The sequence below is a fragment of the Scyliorhinus torazame genome, chromosome 16 (assembly GCF_047496885.1).
Source record: "Scyliorhinus torazame isolate Kashiwa2021f chromosome 16, sScyTor2.1, whole genome shotgun sequence".
NCBI lineage: Eukaryota > Metazoa > Chordata > Chondrichthyes > Carcharhiniformes > Scyliorhinidae > Scyliorhinus > Scyliorhinus torazame.
Window position 1 is genome coordinate 106466388 of NC_092722.1, and position 22112 is coordinate 106488499.

The window sequence follows — 22112 nt, forward strand, 5'->3', positions numbered from 1 at the left end:
CGTCTTCACGACCTCCTCTGTGCCTCGCAACTGTGCCAAACAGGACACTATTGCCATCGGCTTTTTGACTTTCCCCACCTTTTTCTTGTGAACCTCGCTTAGGTTCTCCCACCAAGTCTGTCCTATCTTTCCTGGACCTGACTCATCATTAGTGCAAAAATTCGACCAAAGGGGCCATCCATTCCCCTTTAAGTATTTCCTTAACTCTTCCTCCCATATGGGGAATTGCTCTGCTCTGTTGGTCGCTGCGTCCTCGGGTTCCTGTGGATTCATCAATCTTTCCATTGCTTTAGTGGCCATTACTTCTCTTATCTCTTTCTCTACTTTTAAGTTGGGACAGGGGAATAAGGCGGCGATTTAAACAGCGGGTATGGCTTAAACTATTGTCCGGCTCACAATCCCTCGATAGTTGTACACAATTCTAATGAGTTTACCTTACTCTTCCTTTTAGGTACGCATGCGGGTTAGTACACACTTCCGAAATTCAGTTATTTGGTCGATATGGGACTAGCACTTGTGGTTCTTTCTCTTTCTCGCAATTGGATTCAATGTTTGTGGGTTCTCTCGGAGTGACAACGTCACTTCTAATCGAGTCCCGTCAGAGTTTGCCAATAATGTTACTCTGTTTCGGTCCCAACAGCGTTGCCAATACTGTGGCTATTTCTATTTATCTTAGTGAACCACAAGCCTTCTCTTATATTGATCAAATGACCATACAACCAGTTAGTTAGTTCAAAAGATGGTTTATTTACATACACAAGAGTTATCTCAACATGCAAACACAATATCTACTACGAGTTAAACTACACCTATCAGCTACAATAACCTATACTTAACTTCAGGACGACCGGCACTGTGCAAATGGATAAGGCCTTTATCTGGATTTCACTTCGCTGGTTCGAAGAAAATTTATCTGTCTCTGCTGGGCTCATCCGTCAGGCAGCGATGTTTGGTCTTGAACTTAGCTGGCTGTTCCTGCTGCAATTGGGTTAGCACAGGCCAGATCCAAAAGAGGCAGAACACATGCTGTGTCCTCTTTTATGCCTCTGGGATTTTGCGCTCTTTGGGGCAGTCCTTAACCCTGGACCCAACAGCTCGACAGGGCTCTGATCACTGTCTTCGATTTCGGCCAATAAGGGGGCGGATGCCTTGGTGGCTGGGCGGGTCCTTAGCAGTCATTAACCTTGGCAGTTGTGCTTTCTGAATAAGGGGAGTGGCGCCAATCAGTCTGTGGCTGTACCGGTTGCTTGATTGGAGTTCTATTGTCCTGGGAAAATGGGCCATTGAAATGTAAACAAGCGGGGGGTCGGTCAGGTCTGGTTACCTCTCATCATAGAATTTACAGAGCAGAAGGAGGCCATTCGGCCCATCAAGTCTGCACCGGCTCTTGGAAAGAGCACCCTACCCAAGGTCAACACCTCCACCCTATCCCCATAACCCAGTAACCCCACGCAACACAAAGAGCAATTTTGGACACTAAGGGCAATTTATCATGGCCAATCCACCTAACCTGCACATCTTTGGACTGTGGGAGGAAACCGGAGCACCCGGACGAAACCCACGCACACACAGGGAGGATGTGCAGACTCCGCACAGACAGTGACCCAAGCCGAAATCGAACCTGGGATCCTGGAGCTGTGAAGCAATTGTACTGTCCACAATGCTACCGTGCTGCCCTTAGTTGCCCTTAAAACAGCCCTTTGTTTTAGATACATCTGTCTGAGTCCTGGGTTGGCCATAATTCCCATGGTCCTTTGCAGGTGGCCATCTTAGATGGCTACAAAGCACAATACTGAAACAGTTCTTGTCACAAATGACATCCCAGGTGACTGTGAGAAAGGTAAGCTATCCGTCCATATCCTTCTTGACATGGCTGGCCACACTGTTGTCCCTCTTTGCACCACCATTCTGCTGGGTACAGGGGGACTTACCTCATTCATTCTCAGGTAACCAGTTGTAGCTACAGAATCTCCTGCAGTGGTTTCTCTTCCAAGTCTTTCACAGTTACCTCTAGTGTCCTAAGTTTCTAACATTGGTCCTCTCCAATTTTCAATCTGCAAACTCCTCCATAGTGCCGTGATCCATGAACACAGTATCAGTTTGCACATGTACACCGGCAACACCCAGCTCTGCCTTGCCACCCTGGACCCCCTCCACTCTCTCTAACTTGTCACACTGCTTGTCCGACATACAGGAAGGTTGGCAGGGAGTCTTAGAGAAGCTAAAGCTACAAACATGATTGGCCAGGAAGATGGGCTAAGGCCAAGATCTTCCAGGGCCTCTGGTTAGAGATACAAGTTATAGTTCAGATTATTGTGGGGATGCGAGGAGAGCTCTTCCCATTTGTCAGGAATTTAAAATATTGGGTTAGAAGTTAGTTGTGTTGATCTAAGTGCATATATTTGGTCTAAATGTTGCAAAATGGGTATAAAAATAGGGTGCCTCTCTGAAGCTTTGTCACTTGCTAAGGGTTAATATTTGTCACAGGACACTTGCTGGGGGCATTCATCGGCAGAGAAAGTTAGGAGTAGGGCCTTTGCCAGGAAAGCACTTGCCAGAAAGTTAGCATTTGCAAAGGACATTGCCAATTGACAGGTACTTGTCACAGGTTGAGGGGTTGCCCTTGTCATGTGAGTGTCCCTTTAAGAAAAGTTTTGTTTGACCACATGGCTTGTAGCATGGCTTCAGTGATGTCATTTGTGGGTGGAGCTGGGCTGTGGATGTCAGGTGAGAGGGGGTTTATTGGATTTGTATATAGAGTTGTATATATATATATATATAGATTACTGTAGCTGTTGGGTGTTTTTTCATGTTTGTAATTAATAACAATTACTTGATAAGCATTTTATATATGTTAGCTACATTCTTATAATAAACTTTGTTTTGATAAAAGCGCCTAGGAAGTCTGATGAATCAGACCTGAAGTGAAGGTTCTTGTGCTCATCCTAGCCAAATTCAGCATAAAAGTTATAGGTCAGGTGGACTTCAGAATACACTTTGGAGTTTCTAAGTCCTGGCCCATAACACTGTCCAAACCCAGCTGGCTTAGTTAGTGACTAAAGTATGTGACAAATTTAGGGATTTCAGATATATTATATTACAAGTATTTGGTGCAGTAAGGGCTAAAGGCCTGGGTTAGTGTATGTATGACTGCTGCAGTAGTAGTTTTAAATAATCCTGGTTTGAAAGTTTTTGGGAGCCAGAGATGCAATTAAGGCATTGTACAAGCTTAGGCTAATGGAGTTTTGTTTGGATTAAGGGGATCCCCTGTGGGGTTAATTGGATACATTGTGTTGCAGCTGGGTAAGATTATATAATTCATGGGAGGAGCTAACATAGCTGCCATTTTGCAGAAGAGCGGTTTAGTTGAGTTTTAGATTGAGATGTGAGCAGAAATCAAGCATCTGCTCTGACTGCAGTTCAGATGGATATGTCTGTAGACAGATTAGCAGGCTCTTTCCAAGCAGATCCGATTGTGTAGCTGGAAGGTGAGTTGAAACAAGCTGAGAAGCAGCTTCGGGAGAAATACAGCCAGAGTTTCTGCATGGTTCTGACCCGATTCAGGTATTTTCTTCAAAGCAGTGTCATAAGATCTTTCTTTCTCAAAGTAGAGTATCCAGACATCTCTGTATAGCAAGAATTTCTGAGTGCTAACTGTATTTGACAGTGAATTGAGGGCTGAGATTTTGTTTTGTTAAGTGGGAATAAAGATAGCAGTTAAGATTTATTGTGCCACTGTATTCATTAGTATTGTTTAAGAGGTCATTGTAAGCTAGTTTCTTGTGTGATGTCAAATATATTTAAATACTGCGTTAGTAATAACGTTTGTCTTAATGTACCATATCCCTATTTTTTGAGAAATCACTCCTGAAGCGAGCCATCCTTTCCTCACAGTTTTACAAAATTAAAATAAAATATTGGGGTTTCTGTCCAGTATCCTAGTTACTATTGGGGTCTGCTCCGGATCATAATAAGTAACTGTCACAGGGCTGACGAACTGAGCTGACAGACTGGGAAGTTCTCAGAATCACAGTTTCACAGAATTGTTACAGTGCAGCAGGACACATTTTGGTCCTTCATGCCTGCACTAGCTCTCCAAATGACCATTTTAACTTAGTGCCATTCCCCTGTCTTGAAGGACATCATGATACAAGAGACCAGGTTCAAGGCAACAAGAAGAGAAGACCCCAGAAATCCCAGGATCCATGGGAAGACAGATCGACACACGTTGAACATGTGTTTCATGTCATGCCTCAACTTTGCAATATTAAGTATTAATCCTTATTGTCCAATAAATCTTGTTAGCTTTCATTCTAAATTAGTGATTGTTCTTTTTTCCAGTATGGTTAGTCCTGGACAAAAAATTTATTACTCTGGGTTTGGCAGAGAATCCAAATCACTACATAACCCAATTATTGTTCAGAGTCCATCATCCTCCAGGCTTTTAGCCATTCAGAGATTGTCTAAAGATTGTCCTACTGATGCTTATTACAATATGCCTCCAAAATGTTTGCAAACACTCATGCTGGACCAGTTGATGAATTTGGAATTCTTTGACAAAGTAATATGTGCTGTAGATAAAGGAGAAGCAGTGGATGTACTGTACTTAGATTTCCAGAAGGCAATTAATGAAGTGCCACATCAAAGGTTATTGCAGAAAATAAAAGCTCATGCTATAAGGGGCAACTTATTGACATGGGTAGATTGGCTGGCTAACAGGAAGCAGAGAGTACGTATAAATGGGTCATTTTCAGATTGGCAGGATGTGACAAGTGGTGAGCCACAGGGAACAGTTCTGGGTCCTCAACTGTTTACAATCAATATAAATTACTTGGATGAAGGGGTTGAAGGACTGGTTGCCAAATATCCAGAAGGCACAATGATAGGAAGGAAAGTAAATTGTGAAGAGGCTATAAGGAGGCAACTAAAGTATATATATATATGTGGATAGGTTAGGTAAGTGGGCAAAAAATCTGATAAATGAAGTATAATGTGGGAAAATGTGAAAATGTCCATTTTGGCAGGAAGAATAAAAAAGTAGCTTATGATCTAAATGGTGAGACATTGCAGAGCTCTGAGCTGGAGAGGAATCTGGGTGTCCCAGTGCATGAAATACAAAAGGCCAGTATGCAGATAGAATCTCTAGATGCAGCAAGTAATTAGGAAAGCTAATAGAATGTTATCATTTATTGTGAGTGGAATTGAACACAAAAGTAAGGAAGGAGGTTATGCTACAGTGGTACAAGGCATTAGTGAGCCCACATTTAAAGTGCCAAGTACAGTATTGGTCACCTTATTTAAGGAAAAATGTAAATGCTTTGGAAACAGTTCAGAGAAGGTTTATCAGACGTAAACCTGGAATAGAAGTGGGGAGTCTTATGAGGAAAGGTTGGACAGATTAAGTTTGTATCCACTGGAGTTTAGAAGAGTAAGAGGTGACTTGATTGAAACTTAGAAGATCCTGAGGGGTATTGACAGGGTGGATGTGGGAGAATCTCAAAAGGGGGATCACTTTTTTAAAATAAGGGGCCGCCCATTTAAATTCTTTCAGTCAAAGAGTCGTGACTCTTTGGTATTCTCTTGAAAAGCTGGTGGGAGCGGAGTCTTTGACTATTTTTACAGTAGGGTGGATAGGTTCATGATAAACAAGGGGGGTAAATAGTTATCGGGGTGGGCAGGATGCAGATTTAAGATTCCTATCAAGTCAGCCATGATCTAATTAAATGGCGAAGGAGGCTCAAGGGGCTGACCCTAACCCTAAACCCCTGCTCCTTGTTTGTATGTTTGGAATTTGCAGCTGGTAATAACGTTTATGTGATTCCAGTGAACTTAAGGCTCAGGATTTTCAGAACAGCCTAGACCTGTTGTACATATTTTAAATACCGGAAATGCCACTGACTGATTTATTTATTCACCCGAGTTGGATTAAAAAAAAGACTATTTCAAAGGAACCAACCACAAAACACTTCCTTCATTCTCACTGAGGAGATTCTTCTCCAAGTCCTTTCAGTGGCAAGTGTCTCCCACACTTAGACACCCCAGCATAAACTCCACCTTACCATGAATAATATCATGGTATTTCTACAGGTATGCTGCATGATGCTAAGTTTGTTCTGCTGAGATACACAGCAGCCATGAACTAAGAGAATGGAGAATGCTCAAGGGGTTGAAAGGCATACATTGGTTCCAATGTTGCTGTGCAGTACTTGTAGGAACACATTGAAATCTGACTTAATGCTTCTTAGGTTTCCAAAACACTGTTCACCATCACAGCTGAGCTACCATTTGCCCCAAGCTGCCCCAAGTTGTGCAAACACCATGGGAATTTTTTTAATCCACCAGTGGTCAGGTTGGATATTAGTTTAATAAAAAGATGACATGCCCGTTGGTACCGAACCCCCTAAGTGTTAGACAAGAACATCGAATCAGAACGCATGCTCAACTTGTTCAAATCTTCACTTATTATTATCCTCCTTTGAACTTGGGCCAGGTAAATAATTGATCAAAATCCAGGATAAAGCAAAGCTGTGGAAACAGTCAGCATTGAGATCCCATAAAGCTCTTCCTTTCAATTCTTCATAATTCAAGAATCAAATGAGTTACTTTGTCCTGGGTGGTGTCAAGATTTTTTGTGTTATTATTAGAGCTGCACACATCCAGGCAAGTGGAGTGTATTCCATCACATCCTGACTTGTGCCTTGTAGATGGTGGACAGGCTTTGGGGAGCCACTAACTGCAGAATTTCTGGTCAGTGGTAACCCACACGATGTTGATAGTGGGAGATTCAGTGCTGGTATGCCATTGAATATCAAAGGTCATTGCCTGTATAAGGGTCCTTCTTTTGATTCAAGCAGAAGAATCCATAACTTACAGGAGAGATCACTTTGCTAGTCTGTGCTGGTTTAAACAGAAGCTGCAGATTTATCGGCACCAGAGAGAGAGATGAGGTGGGAATTGGTTTCATTGATTGAATAAATAAGTCCAAAAGGCCATACTCTGCCTGGTAACAGGCAGTGATTGGATCATATCCCAGTGGAATGCTGTTCAAAGGGAGTTTCAGTTTTGATTCTGGAAGCACAGTAGCAAGAGTGTTATATATCTTTCCATAAAGGCTGCAGTGAATGCTGTATTTTTGGACTTGCAGTAAAACCATTAGAGGCTGCAAAAAACAAAATCTGCTATATCTCTCCAGAAAGCCTGTGAGTGCTGTACTGCTATCGCTTTCCAGAAAGACTATGAGTGCTGTATTTCCAAAACTACAGATGCTTCAATACAAACATGAATTGAAACCAAAGTTTGATGAGACGTAAGGTGCTGGAAACTACCATCTGAAACAAAGACTCTTTTTCCTGTTACCTATGATTTTTATTCCTTTCCACCCCTTAGTGTTTGTCTTGGATTGTGCGTGTTGAAGGTGGGGGCAGGCTAAAGTAGTGATTAGCTTATAGTTAATCATCTGTATTTGCTGTATATTTCATTGTAGTTCTTCTTATCAATAAACCATAATTGTGTTTACATTTACAAACCTGGTGACTGTGATAATTGGACAACCAAAGGCCAAAGGCCTTGGGTATTTTTATAAGAATTATTGGCTAATTCACTTGTATTGTGATTCCAGGACACGTGGGCCTGGAATTGACCACCCACTAGCCCAGCATGTCATAACATAATTGAAGGGCTTGTCCGAGATCTTTGGAATGGTAGACGGCAAAATTTGGGTTCCAGTACAAATTAAAAGAGACGCCAGGTTTGTAGTGATATAACAGGATGGCTCTGGAAACTGCTAAGGGTTTTCTTCAGGTGGCCAAAAGACAGGCTAGCCGAATTGGCAGGGGAATTAGAGCTAGGAAGGTGGAAATAATTGAACTGATTGTTCAACATTTAAATTTGAAAGGATGCTAGGAACACTGGAGAGCCCACAAAGTAGTGTAGCATCAAGGACATTTGCTGGCAGGGAAATTGAGCTTGAGAGAGCTCGGTTGCAGTTCGAGCATGAAAGGGAATTAAAAAAAATAGAATGGAGATGAAGAAAAAGAAAAAGAAATGACGGAAAAATGAATGGCGATGCAGCAAAGAGAAATGGAGAGGAAGAATAAAGAAAAGTAAAAGCAATGAAGATGGAAATGTATCAAAATGTACGTCAAAAGGAAAAGAAAGGGGAAATAAGGAAATACACAAGAACGGTCCTTACGTACCTACCTCACTAAAAGAATGAAACTTCAGGGCACAGACATTTCATGATGAGGTATGCAAAACATAAATTACAGGCACATATCCATCCAATCCAACCCCATTATGTAAGATCTCTTCCCAGGGGCAGCACAGTGGCGCAGAGAACCTGGGTTTGAATCCTGGCCTTGGGTCACTGTCCATGTGAAGTTTGCACATTCTTCCCATGTCTGCGTGGGTTTCGCCCCCACAACCCAAAGATGTGCAGGTTAGGTGGATTTGACCATGCTAAATTGCCCTTTAATTGGAAAAAAAAATAATTGGGTACTCTAAATTTTAAAAAAATATAAGTTCTCTTCCCAGTCTCTGCATTAATAATCAGTCGGCCCTTAAACACATGAAAAAGCATCCGCAATTACATTATCCTTTCCGGGAATGTGTGCAATTTGATCATTGAACTGTTGTAAGAACTGTTATGGCTGGCATGGAAAACAAGGTGTCGTAAAACCTGGCACTTGTGTGCCATTTATTAATCCAAGCCTGAATATTGTCTTGGTCTGGTTGTATGTGGGAAAAGGCTGTTTCGTTATTTGAGGATTGGTGAATTGTGCTGAACATTGTACAATCATCATTATACATTCCTATTTCTGACCTTTATGATGGAGGGAAGGTCATTGATGAAGCAGCTGAAGATGTTTGGGCCAAGAACATTCTCCTGAGGTACTCCTGCAATAATGTCCTGGGACCAAGATGAGTGATCTTCAAAAACCACAGCCACCTTCCTTTGTGTTAGGTATGACTCCAACTAGTGGAGATTTGCCCCCGTGATGATCATTGACTAATTTTACAAGGGCTCCTTGATGCTACATTCAGTCAAATACTGCCTTAGTGTTAAAATCTGTCACCAACACTTCACTTCTTGAATTCAGCTCCCGTGTTCTTGTTTGGACCAAGGCTGTAATCAAGTCAGGAGCCTAGTGGATGGGGCAGAACCCAAACTGAGCACTGACGAGCAGGTTATTGCTGTGTAAGTGTCACTTTTACAACACCTTCCAGGACTTTAGAACATAAGAACTAGGAGCAGGAGTAGGCAATTCAGCCCCTCGAGCTCGCTCCGCCATTCAATATTGTAGCCACCTGGGTTGGCCACTTCCCGACTTAAAATGGAGAACCGCAAAGACTGAAGGGAAATTCAGCCAACACAGGCAAAAACGAGCAAGTGCAGAAATCCTGTGTATTGGAACTTGCAAAAACCAGACAGCACTGAAACCAGCAGCCATCTGCATAGTAATGTGCGATTCCCAGGCACAATTGATACACTTCAGGTGAATAAGGACAAGCCAGACTCCTCGACGCCAGCAGGAGCCAAGACAAAGGAAGGCCAACGGACATTTAGGGACCGCCCAGCGATCAGGGAACAACTCCAGTATTGGAGAAATCGATCCAAGTATTTGGAACATAGTCCAATCACTTGGAACCAGGTACGGGGTCCGCCCCAAAGGGGTGTGAAGCCCCTGGGGACTATAAAATAGAGTCCCCAAGTTCAATTCGTCCTACTTGGCAGGGTCACTCAACAACGCAAATCAACCCCTGAGAGTGAACTGCCCAGCTGCCGCACCAACCAAGTAAGTCTCCAGTCAACGCTCGCTACGAGATAGGCGCTCCTAGCTACAAGTCCATACCAGCTTTTGAATCCTGCAGACTCAGGACCTGAACGAAAGGCCATTTGTTCCCCTGACCTGGTGGGCCAATTCCTTATGGACAGTACAGTCAGCCAAATTAGAGCAGCAAGATGGACCCTTCTTTTGCAGGGACGGGTCATCACTGTTAAAAGGACCAAGACCCACACTTTCTTAGCCGATAACCTTCAGTACCCAGGCACCCCCCATGAATGTGAAATCATCTCACCACACCTCAACACAGGCCCCTTTATCGCAAAAACACCCCCCAGAAAGATAGGTAGTTCACCCCAGAGCCCCCAGCACACAGACACGTGTGCACGTTGCGTATATTATAGATCACCCAGATTCCTTCCCCAGCCCAGCAGACATATACTCGGACAGCCTCTATGTCTGCAACAGCCTTACAGAATTCCTACCCCTGTGGAAAGCAAGAGGATTTGTTTCCGCAGACGGAAAACCCCTCCCTTCAGCCCCATTGCTCCGCCACATTTTAGAGAAAGCACAGGACAGGACCTTTGGTATTGTTAAAGTTCGCAGTCACCATCGTTCCTCCCCCCCTGGAAATGTAAAGGCCGACGCACTGGCAAAAGCAGGTTCCAGGCATGGATATTTTTGGGCGCACCAGTGAATGCAGTTCAGGTCTCGCAGACTAATATCGAGGATTTAGTGCAGGCCCAGAAGCAGGATAGCAATCTCAGGGAGATTTTAAAAGGACAATTTACAGCACCCTATGATAGGTTTAAAAATGCACTGACCACACATAGATTACATAGAATTTACAATGCAGAAGGAGGCCATTCAGCCCATCAAGCCCGCACCGATCTTGGAAAGAGCACCCCCATTTTAAGCCCAGACCTCCGCCCCATACCTGCAACCCAACCCAACCCCTTTGGACACTAAGGGCAATTTAGCATGGCCAATCTACCTAACCTGCACATCTTTGGACTGTGGGAGGAAACCGGAGCACCCGGAGGAAACCCACGCAGACACAGGGAGAACGTGCAGACTCCGCACAGACAGTGACCCAAGCCGAGAATCGAACCTGGGACCCAGGAGCTGTGAAGCGACAATGCTAATCACTGTGCTACCGTGCCGCCCGCTATGACGGTGTGGTGTTAAAAGACACCCTTTATGTGGTTCTTGAACAGGACAGGAATCAACTTATTTGTTTATTCCATGACAGTCATGGACATCAGGGAATTGATCCCACTACAACCCACCTCAGGCAGCTCTGTTGGTGGCCATGTTTAAAAGAAGACGTAACGCTCTACGTTGAGAATTGCCTTATCTGTGCCCAGAACCATCCGGACAGATACGCAAAGAAAGCTCAGCTTAGCCACACCCGCCCCGTTAACGGCCCTTGGACTAACCTCCAGATCGATTTTATAGGACCATTGCCCTCTTGCAGGAATGGTTAAAAGTCCGTATTAGTCGTCATTGACACTTTTACGAAATGGGTAGAGGCATTCCCATCCAGAACGAACACGGCAAAGACCACCGCAAAGATCTTAACCCACCACATCTTTACGAGATGGGGACTCCCCCGCAGCATTGAATCCGACCAAGGTTCCCATTTTACGGGACATGTCATGAAGAACGTCCTCACGATATTTGGCATTACCTAAAAATTCCACATCGCATACCACCCCCAGTCAAGTGGTATCATGGAGCGCATGAATCGGACCCTAAAAGCCACCCTCAGAAAAATGGTTCAACAAAACATCACCACTTGGGATTCAGTCCTCCCTTTTGCACTGATGTTTTTGAGAAATACTATTTCAACATCCACAGGTTACACCCCACACACTCTCATGACCGGACGCCCCATGAAAGGCACAGAATTTTTATTGGACTAGACCAGTCCCGAAGTGACAGCCCTCACACACGAGAACGCAGTCAAACAGTCAGTTGAAAATGTGAAAACGGCTCAGCTAGCAGCCGCAGTAAAATTAGGCACAAGGAAGAAACAGAGCAAGGCTTGTTTCGACAAGACAGTGCATGCGACTGAGTTTGAGGTAGGACAGCAGGGCATGCTCTCAATTTACAACCCGAGCACATTCCTGTCATCGAGGTATTCGGGTCCGTACTCCATTGCGGACAAAGTCAGCCCCTCCGTGTATAAAATTAAGTACCCCAACGGAAAGACTGTGTGGTTCCATATTAACCAGCTTAAGGCATATGGCCCATAGTCCAATCACGCACACCACGTCATGCTCGACGCAGCAGACCACACCCCGCCCACAGCCAACGTATCCCTACCCTCCCCCAACACACCCACCACATCCACGGACTCTCCCTCAACTCCATCCCCGACCTCTAGACTCCGCCCGGGAACGCCCACAGACAGCAGCAGCAGTGACAGCGACTGTGACACAGACAATAGCCACAGCACGCCTCCCTACTATCCCCAGGCAACAGGACCCACACCCAGCGAATCTGACCACAATTCGAGTGATCTCTTCCTCATCACATTCCTCAACAAACCCCACCAAAGACCACCGCCCGACAATGACGATTCCGTCCCCACAGAACTAGACTCCACCTTTTGGCACCGCGATGATTCATACAGGCTTGTCCGGAACGACGAGATGGACCCCAAATCGCACCATGCAGCCCTATCAGCCCTTATACATTCGAGAGTATGGCATCCGGGAGAAGATGACGACTTTGAGTCTGACTCCCAAAGCGAGAACCCCTTTGCGACCCTGTTCGCAACTGATGAGTGAACTGCCCAGCTGCCGCACCAACCAAGTAAGTCTCCAGTCAACGCTCGTTACGAGGTAGGCGCTCCTAGCTACAAGTCCACACCAGCTTTTGAATCCTGCAGACTCAGGCCCTGAACAAAAGGCCATTTGTTCCCCTGACCTGGTGGGCCAGTCTGTTCCCCTGACCTGGTGGGCTAATTCCGAAGCTAAGTATAGGCCTTTTAGTGATAGAAATAGTCTAGAAAGTAGAGTTATATGCATAAGTAGTGACTTACTGTATATAATAAATGTGTTTTGATTTGTATCTTACTAATTGGTGTGTTGAGTTATTGATCAGTACTTGAACTTGAACCTCGTGGCTGTGTCATAAAGATACCTGGCAACTCTAGAGCAAAGGTTAAACAAACAGAGCAAATTACGAATTAAGAGCCAACCAAAAGTTAGCAACAATATGATGATGGCTGATCTCCTCTCAGCCTCAACTCCACTTTCCTGCCCCTTCTCCATAACCCTTAAACCCATTACTAATTAAACATCCGTCTATCTCCTCCTTAAATTTATTCAATGTCCCGGCATCGACCGCGCTCTGGGATAGTGAATTCCACAGATTCACAACCCTTTGAGAGAAGTAATTTCTCCTCATCTCTGTTTTAAATCTGCAACCTCTTAGCTTAAAACTATGACCTCTCGTTCTAGATTGTCCCACAAGAGGAAGCATCCACTCTACTTCTACTTCGTTAATACCTTTTATCATCTTGTATACCTCAATTAGATTTCCTCTCATTCTTCTAAACTCCAGAGAGTATGGGCCTAAACCGTTCAATCTATCATCATAAGACCCCACATCTCTGGAATCAATCTAGTGAACCTCCTCTGAACTGCCTCTAATGCAACTACATCCCTCCTCAAATAAGGGGATTAAACTGTACACAGTGCCCCAGGTGCAGTATCACCAATGCCTTGAACAGTTGCTGCAACACTTTGCTACTTTTATACTCTATTCCTTTAGCTTCAAAGGCAAAAATTCATTTTGCCTTCCTTATTCCCTGTTTCACCTGCAAATTTGTTTTCTGCGATTCATGCACAAGGACACCCAGCTCCCTCTGCACCAAAGCACTCTGAAGTTTCTCTCCATTTAGATAATAAGTTATCTTTCTGTATTTCGCACCAAAATGGGTAACTTCACATGTATCCACGTTAAACTCCATCTGCCAAATTGTGGCCCACTCATCTAACCTATCTATATCCATTTGTAAATTTCCTATTTCCTCGTTGCAACTTACTATCTCACCTATTTTATTTTAGTATCATCTGATGATGATCGAGAAAACACTGATGAGGTGATAATTGGCCGGGTTGGATTTTTCCTGGACAGGACAAACGTGGGCTGTTTTCCACATTGTCGGATGTGTATTGGAACAGTTTGGCTAGGGATGCAGCAAGTCCTGGAGCACGTCCCAGACCTACAGCCAAAATGTAGTCAGGGTCCATAGCTCTTTCAGTACCCAGTGGACTCAGGCATTTTGTGGAGTGAATCAAACTGACTGAAGACTAGCATTTATAATGATAGGGACCTCAGGAGGAGGCCAAGATGGATCATCCATTTGGCACTTCTGGCCGAATGTAACGGCAATTGCTTCACTCTTGTCTTTTGCACCGATGTGAATGGGCACCTCATCATTGAGTATGGTATATTTGCGGCACCTCATTCAGATAGTTGTTTGATTGTCCACAACCATTCACCACTTGGTGTAGCAGGGCTGCACAGAATTCATCCCATCAATTTTGTGGAACCACTTCACTCTGTCTATTGCGTGCTGCTTATGCTATTTGGCACACAAGTAGTCCTGAGTTGTAGCTTCACCAGTTTAGCGCCTCATTTTAAATACACCTAGTGCCGCTCCTGGCATGTCCTCTTGCACTCTTCATTGAACCAGAGTTGATGTTAATGGTAGAGTGAGGGGGATATGCCGGGCTGTGAGGTTGCAGATTGTGGTTGAGAACAGTCCTGCTGCTTCTGATGGCCATGCGCCTCTTGGGTGCCCAGCGTTGTGCTGCTAGATCTGTTTGAAATCTATCTCACTTAACACATAACACAATGGAGAGTATTGTCACTATGAAGACAGGGCTTGGTCCCCACAAGGATTGTGTGGTGATCACTCCACCCAATGCTGTTGATAAATGCATTTACAACAGATACATTACTGAGGATGATTAGTGAGATTTGCGGGCAGGTGGCACAGTGGTTAGTACTGCTGCCTCATAATGCCAGGGATCCAGGTTCGATTCCAACCTCGGGTGACTGTGTGGAGTTTGCACATTCTTCCCGTGTCTGCATGGGTTTCCTCCAGGTGCTCTGGTTGCCTCCCTGTAGCGCACAATGACTTACGCGAGATGAGAAGCGATGAAGTCGATCTAGGCTTTATTAAGCGAGACTTGTCCCCAGCAGCTCAACAACAGAATGAGGCTGCGGGGAGAAGCTCGAGCTCTTATACACCACCTTCAGGGCGGAGCCAGAAGTCGGCAGATCCAACCAGGACCCGGGACCTGTCAGCCAATAGCCTCTCGGCTTCACAGTTACCACATTACCCCTAATACATACCACCACATTCACCCCTTGTTAAAAAGGAACCCAGTGGGGTGGTGGTTCGCATGGTGGTAGGGGTTGACAAGGCTGACCCTGGAACAAATTTTGGACTGTGTTAATACAGCTTTAGCCCTACACTGGTCTATGTATAAGTTTGTGAGAACTATTTACAATACGAGCAAAAATAATTTTTGTTACAACAACATTCTTGCTTTTCTTGGTGTCACGCGGATTCCACGAGTCGAGCGGGTGGTCTGGTCTTCCTCGTCGATCGCCTCAGCCCCGGTGGTGGTGCAGGTGCTTGCTCGGACGTTGTCGTCTCCGGGAGCGTTTCGCTGTTTGTTCCTGTTTTACTCCTGGGCGGACACGGGAGGAGGACCGATCCCCCCGGGAAGGGGGCGGTCGCGGGGTGCGCCGGTGGCAGGGAGGGGATGATCGGTGTCGGGGGTGTGTGTGTGTTGCCGGCGGGCGCCAGGTCCTGCAGGGAGACCGTGTCCTGTCGGCCGTCGGGGTACGCCACATAGGCGGACTGCGGGTTCGCGTGGAGAAGGTGGACCCTCTCGACCAACGGGTCCGATTTGTGCGCCCGCACATGTTTCCGGAGCAAGATGGGTCCTGGGGCCGCCAGCCAGGTCGGCAGCGACGTTCCGGAGGAGGACTTCCTGGGGAAGACAAGGAGGCGCTCATGAGGCGTTTGGTTAGTGGTGGTACACAGCAGCGACCGGATGGAGTGGAGAGCGTCCGGGAGGACCTCCTGCCAGTGGGAAACTGGGAGATCCCTGGACCGTAGGGCCAGTAGGACGGTCTTCCAGACCGTGCCGTTCTCCCTCTCTACTTGCCCGTTCCCAGGTTGTAGCTGGTCGTCCTGCTCGAGGCTGTGCCCTTGCTGAGCAGGAACTGGCGCAGCTCGTCACTCATGAAGGAGGACCCCCTGTCGCTATGGATATACGCGGGGCAACGAACAGTGTGAATATGGTGCCAAGGGCTTTAATGACTGTGGCCGCTGTCATGTCGGGGCAGGGGATGGCGAAGGGGAAACGGGAGTACTCGTCCACCACGTTCAGGAAGTATGCGTTGCGGTCAGTGGAGGGGAGGGGCCCTTTGAAATCCAAACTGAGGCGTTCAAAGGGGCGGGAAGCCTTGATCAGGTGCGCTCTATCCGGCCTGAAAAAGTGCGGTTTGCACTCTGCGCAGATGTGGCTTCTGATGGCCATGCGCCTCTTGGGTGCCCAGCGTTGTGCTGCTAGATCTGTTTGAAATCTATCTCACTTAACACATAACACAATGGAGAGTATTGTCACTATGAAGACGGGACTTGGTCCCCACAAGGATTGTGTGGTGATCACTCCACCCAATGCTGTTGATAAATGCATTTACAACAGATACATTACTGAGGATGTACGGACCTCCTCCACAGAGTAGGGGAGGTTGCGGGACTTTACGAAATGGTAAAACCGAGTGACCCCCGGGTGGCAGAGGTCCTCGTGGAGGGTTTGGAGGCGGTCCACTTGTGCGGTGGCACATGTACCGCGGGATAGGGCATCGGACGGCTCGTTCAGCTTTCCGGGACGAAACAAGATCTCATAATTGTAGGTGGAGAGTTCGATCCTCCACCTTAAGATCTTGTCATTCTTAATTTTGCCCCGCTGTGCATTATCGAACATAAAGGCTACCGGCTGTTGGTCGGTGAGGAGAGTGAATCTCCTGCCGGCCAGGTAATGCCTCCAATGTCGCACAGCTTCCACTATGGCTTGGGCTTCCTTTTCCACTGAGGAGTGGCGGATTTCTGAGGCGTGGAGGGTCCGGAAGAAAAAGGCCACGGGTCTGCCCGCTTGGTTAAGGGTGGCCGCCAGAGCTACATCAGATGCGTCGCTCTCGACCTGGAAGGGGAGGGACTCGTCGATGGCGCGCATCGTGGCCTTTGCGATATCCGCTTTGATGTGGCTGAAGGCCTGGCGAGTCTCTGTCAACGGGGGTAAGGTAGTGGACTGTATTAGCGGGCGGGCCTTGTCTGCGTACTGGGCGACCCACTGGGCGTAATATGAAAAGAAGCCCAGGCAACGTTTCAGGGCTTTGGAGCAGTGGGGGAGGGGAAATTCCATAAGGGGGCGCATGCGTTCGGGGTCGGGGCCTATTACTCCATTACGCACTACGTATCCCAGGATGGCCAAACGGTTTGTGCTAAAAACACATTTTTCCTCGTTATATGTGAGGTTCAGGGCATTAGCTTTTGGAGGTTGGCATCGTGGTACTGCTGATCGTGGCCGCAGATGGTTACGTTGTTGAGATACGGGAACGTGGCCTGCATCCCGCGCTGGTCAACCATTCGGTCCATCTCCCGTTGGAAGACCGAGACCCCGTTCGTGACGCCAAATGGGACCCTTAGGAAGTGGTGTAGCCAACCGTCTGCCTCGAAGGCGGTGTACTTGCGGTCACCTGGGCGGATGGGGAGCTGGTGGTAGGCGGACTTGAGGTCCACCGTGGAAAAGACCTTATACTGAGCAATCCAATTGACCATGTCGGATATGCGGGGGAGAGGGTACGCATCTAGCTGCGTGTACCTGTTGATGGCCTGACTATAGTCTACGACCATCCTTTGCTTCTCCCCGGTCTTTACGACTACCACCTGGGCACTCCAGGGACTATTGCTGTCCTGGATTATGCCTTCCTTCAGCAACCGCTGGACTTCAGACCGAATAAATGTCCGGTCCTGGGCGCTGTACCGTCTGCTCCTAGTGGCGACGGGTTTGCAATCCGGGGTGAGGTTTGCAAACAAGGATGGCGGTTCAACCTTGAGAGTTGCGAGGCCGCAGATAGTGAGTGGGGGTATTGGGCCGCCGAATTGGAATGTTAGGCTCTGAAGGTTACATTGGAAGTTTAATCCCAGTAATGTGGGCACGCAGAGTTGGGGCAGGACGTAGAGCCTGTAGTTCTTAAACTCCCTCCCTTGCGCCGTTAGGTTTGCGATGCAGAACCCTTTGATCTCCACTGAGTGGGATCCTGCAACTAGGGAAATCTTTTGCGTGCTTGGATGGATGGTCAGAAAACAGCGTCTTACCGTGTCTGGGTGAATAAAACGTTCAGTGCTCCCGGAGTCGATCAGGCATGGCGTCTCGTATCCGTTGACCAGCACTTTTGTTGTCGTCGTCTGGAGCGTCCGGGGCCGCGATTGATCCAGTGTCACCAAAGCCAGACGTGGAGCCGTCGATGCTGGGGTCCTCTGTTGTCAACCAAGGTGGTGGCATCCGTGAATCGCACGCGGCCGGGGGTGGACAAAATGGCCGTCCCCATGGGTCGCACGTGGTCGGGGGTGGACAAAATGGCCACCCCCATGAATCGCACGTGGCTGGGGGGTCACAAGATGGCGGCGGCCATCCTCCCCTCGTGGTGCCCGGGACCAAAAATGGCGGCGCCTGCGGGTCGCACCTGGGGCGCTGGCGGGGTTGGGGGGTGTTTGGGATGTGCTGTCCTCGTTCTTCTCCGGGGATTGCGGCGACCCCCCGGGACCGGCACACTGCCGCCAAATGGCCCTTTTTGCCGCAGCTGCGCGGGCCGGGCAGCGCTGCCGGGGGTGTTTCACTTGTCCGCAAAAATAGCAGCAGGCCCCCCCGGGATGGTCTGGCGCTTTAGCCGCGCAGGCTTGCGGGGGGGGGTGGTGCCGGGGAGTTGGTCGCGACGGGGGTCCACAGAGCCCAAGGGGCTGCCGCGCGGTCGGGGCCGTAGTTGCGGGCGTTTTGAGAGGCCACATCAAGGGGGGCTGCAAGGGCCCGTGCCTCTGAGAGTCCTAGCGACTCTCTTTCTAAAAGTCTTTGACGAATTTGGGGAGAGTTCATACCTGCCATGAATGCATCACGAATTAGCAGGTCCGTGTGTTCGATCACATTCACCGGCGGGCAGTTGCAGCCTCGTCCCAAAATTAGCAGCACGCCGTAGAATTCCTCGAGCGATTCTCCGGGAATTTGCCGTCTCGTCGCGAGTTGGTGGCGCGTGTAGACCTGGTTTACGGGCCGAACGTAGATGCGCCATCGGGAAATCCTCTGCATCTTCTATTAGCGAGTAAATTTCTGGGCTTACCCTCGAATGCAGGACCTGCATTTTCTGCTCTTCCGTGATCCGGCCGGGGGCCGTTCGGAGGTAGCCTTCAAAGCATGCTTGCCAGTGTTTGAATACGACCGCCGAATTCACTGCGTGGGGGCTGATCCGCAGGCACTCCGGGGCGATCCGGAGCTCCATAGTCTTTTAAGCTCGCTTAATAAATTGTAGCGCACAATGACTTACGCGAGACGAGAAGCGATGAAGTCGATCTAGGCTTTATTAAGCGAGACTTGTCCCCAGCAGCTCAGCAACAGAATGAGGCTGCGGGGAGAAGCTCGAGCTCTTATACTCCGCCTTCAGGGCGGAGCCAGAAGTCGGCAGATCCAACCAGGACCCGGGACCTGTCAGCCAATAGCCTCTCGGCTTCACAGTTACCACATTACCCCTAATACATACCACCACACTCCCACAGTCCAAAAATGTGCAGGTTAGGTGGGTAGGCCAGGCTAAATTGCCCCTAGGTGGGGTTACAAGAATTGGGTGGGGGATTGGGCCTAGGTAGGATGCTCTTTCAGAGGGTTGGTGCAGACTCGATGGACTGAATGGCCTCTTTCTGCACTGTAGGGAGTCTATGATTCTATGAGGCCACGTGGGTTTATTTCCTCGTTGTTGGTTCCGTCACACTCTGCCACAAGCTCAGTCTAGCGGATATGTTCCTTAGAACTCGGTCAGTTGGGTCAATAGTGGTGCTACCAAGCCACATTTTGCAATGGACACTGATGTTCCCCACCCAGAGTATGTTCTGTGACTTTGCCACTGGCAGTATTTCTTCTCAGTGGTATTCAACATGAAAGGGTTTGGATTCATCAGCTAAGGTAGGTAGAAATCAGCAGGATATTTCCTTGCCAATGTTTGGTCAGAGGCTATGAGGCTTCATTGGATGAGGAGTACATTTTGGGGACTTCCAGGTCTACCATTTTCTGACTCGTTACCATTGTGCCATCACAACTGCTAGGCATGTCCTGCTGGTTTGACAGGACAGAGCCAGGAATGGTGATGTAGGATCCCAATGTGATGTGTCTAACTATGTCAGGCAGTTGCATGACTAGCCTGTTTTACAGCCCTCCCAATTTTGCACAAGCCCTCAGACGTTAATGAGGAAGACTTTGTGGAGTTGGCCAGCAGGATCTGCTTTTACCATAGCCGATGACTTGAGTCCATGCTGGATGGCCTGGCTGGCTTTATTCTTAATTGACTTTTGCCGTAGCTGTTTGATACAACTGAGTGGCTTGCCAAACCATTTCAGAGGGCAGCTAAGAGTCAACCACTCTATAAAACGGCATAACAAAATTAAAAACACTAGAACCATGATAAATCTCAAACAAACAGACACACGCTGGGAAGAGAAAGTTAATTATACAATGCAAATGTTTAATTTGTCTCGCAATCCCGAAGGTAATTCTGTCGACCAGCTCCATCATCCTTTCATGTAGGATTGTTGTACCCTTCAAAAGAAAAACAGGATTATTAAAAGGTGGCACAAACGGATTCTGTCAATGGACAAGGTTGAATTTGCACAAATCATTATTTGTTTAATTCTAGAAAGCTTTAAATATGTAATCCCAATAATGGTCCTAAGACCATAAGACATAGGAACAGAATTATGACATTCAGCCCATCGAGTCTGCTCCGTCATTCAATCATGGCTGATATATTTCTCATCCCCATTCTCCTGCTTTCGCCCCATAACCCTCAATCTCCTTGTTAATCAAGAACCTTTCTATCTCTATCTTAAAGACACTCAGTGATTTGGCCTCCACAGCCTTCTGCGGCAAAGTGTTCCACGTGTTCAACACCCTCTGGATAAAGAAATTCCGCTTCATCGCTGTTTTAAAGGATCATCCCTTCAGTCTGAGGCTGTGCCCTCGGGTTCTAGTTTCTCCGACTCGTGGAAACATCCTCTACACGTCCACTCTATCCAGGTCTCCTGTAAGTTTCAATAAGATTCCCCTCATCCTTCTAAACTCCAATGAGTACAGACCCAGAGTCCTTAACCATTCCTCATATGACAAGCTCATCATTCCAGGAAGCATTCTTGTGAACCTCCTCTGGACCCTTTCCAAGGCCAGCACATCCTTCCTTAGATAGAGGGTCCAAAACTGCTCACAATGCTCCAAATGGGGTCTGACCAGAGCCTTACACAGTCTCAGAAGTGCATCCCTGGTCTTGTATTCTAGCCCTCTCGACATGAATGCTAACATTGCATTTGCCTTCTTAACTGCCGACTGAACCTGCACAATATTAAGTCAAACTACCATTCTGAATCAACAAAACACAAAATATGAAAAGTTACCTGCTCTACTGAGCATTTCTCACAGAATCTGTTTTTATTTCAGATTTCCAGCATCCGCAGTGTTTTGATTTTTCAATGTTTTGTCAAGCCAAACAATGAATAACTGATTTTGTAGAGTGCACCCATCTGACATTGCATCCTCCTCAGATTTAATTAATGTATCGCCATACAATGTAACAAATGTTTGATGACTTTAAATTGAATTTTTAATACTTTCTGAGATACTGTTCTAAAAACCTATCCATCACTCCTTATTATTCAAGTCACTTAAGAATAAAATCAGAAGCGTAGACAGTGCATGCAGATTCACTCAGCGGGTTTATATGGTTCTAATCAGAAAATTTCATAAAACAAAATCGATTCAAACATCATAAATATTTAATCAGGCTGCGCTGATTTGTAGGCCTAGTTCAGTATTCCAGTCCTAATGAAACTGCTGCTGAAAGCAGGTAGCCTCACCACCATAACAAATGGGTAGATGACTACACATTTTGTGTAAACTAATCCATTTCATTCTGCATTCTAGCATAAATTTAAAGCAATATATATTTTTATTTTAAGATGTGCGCACTCTGTGATTT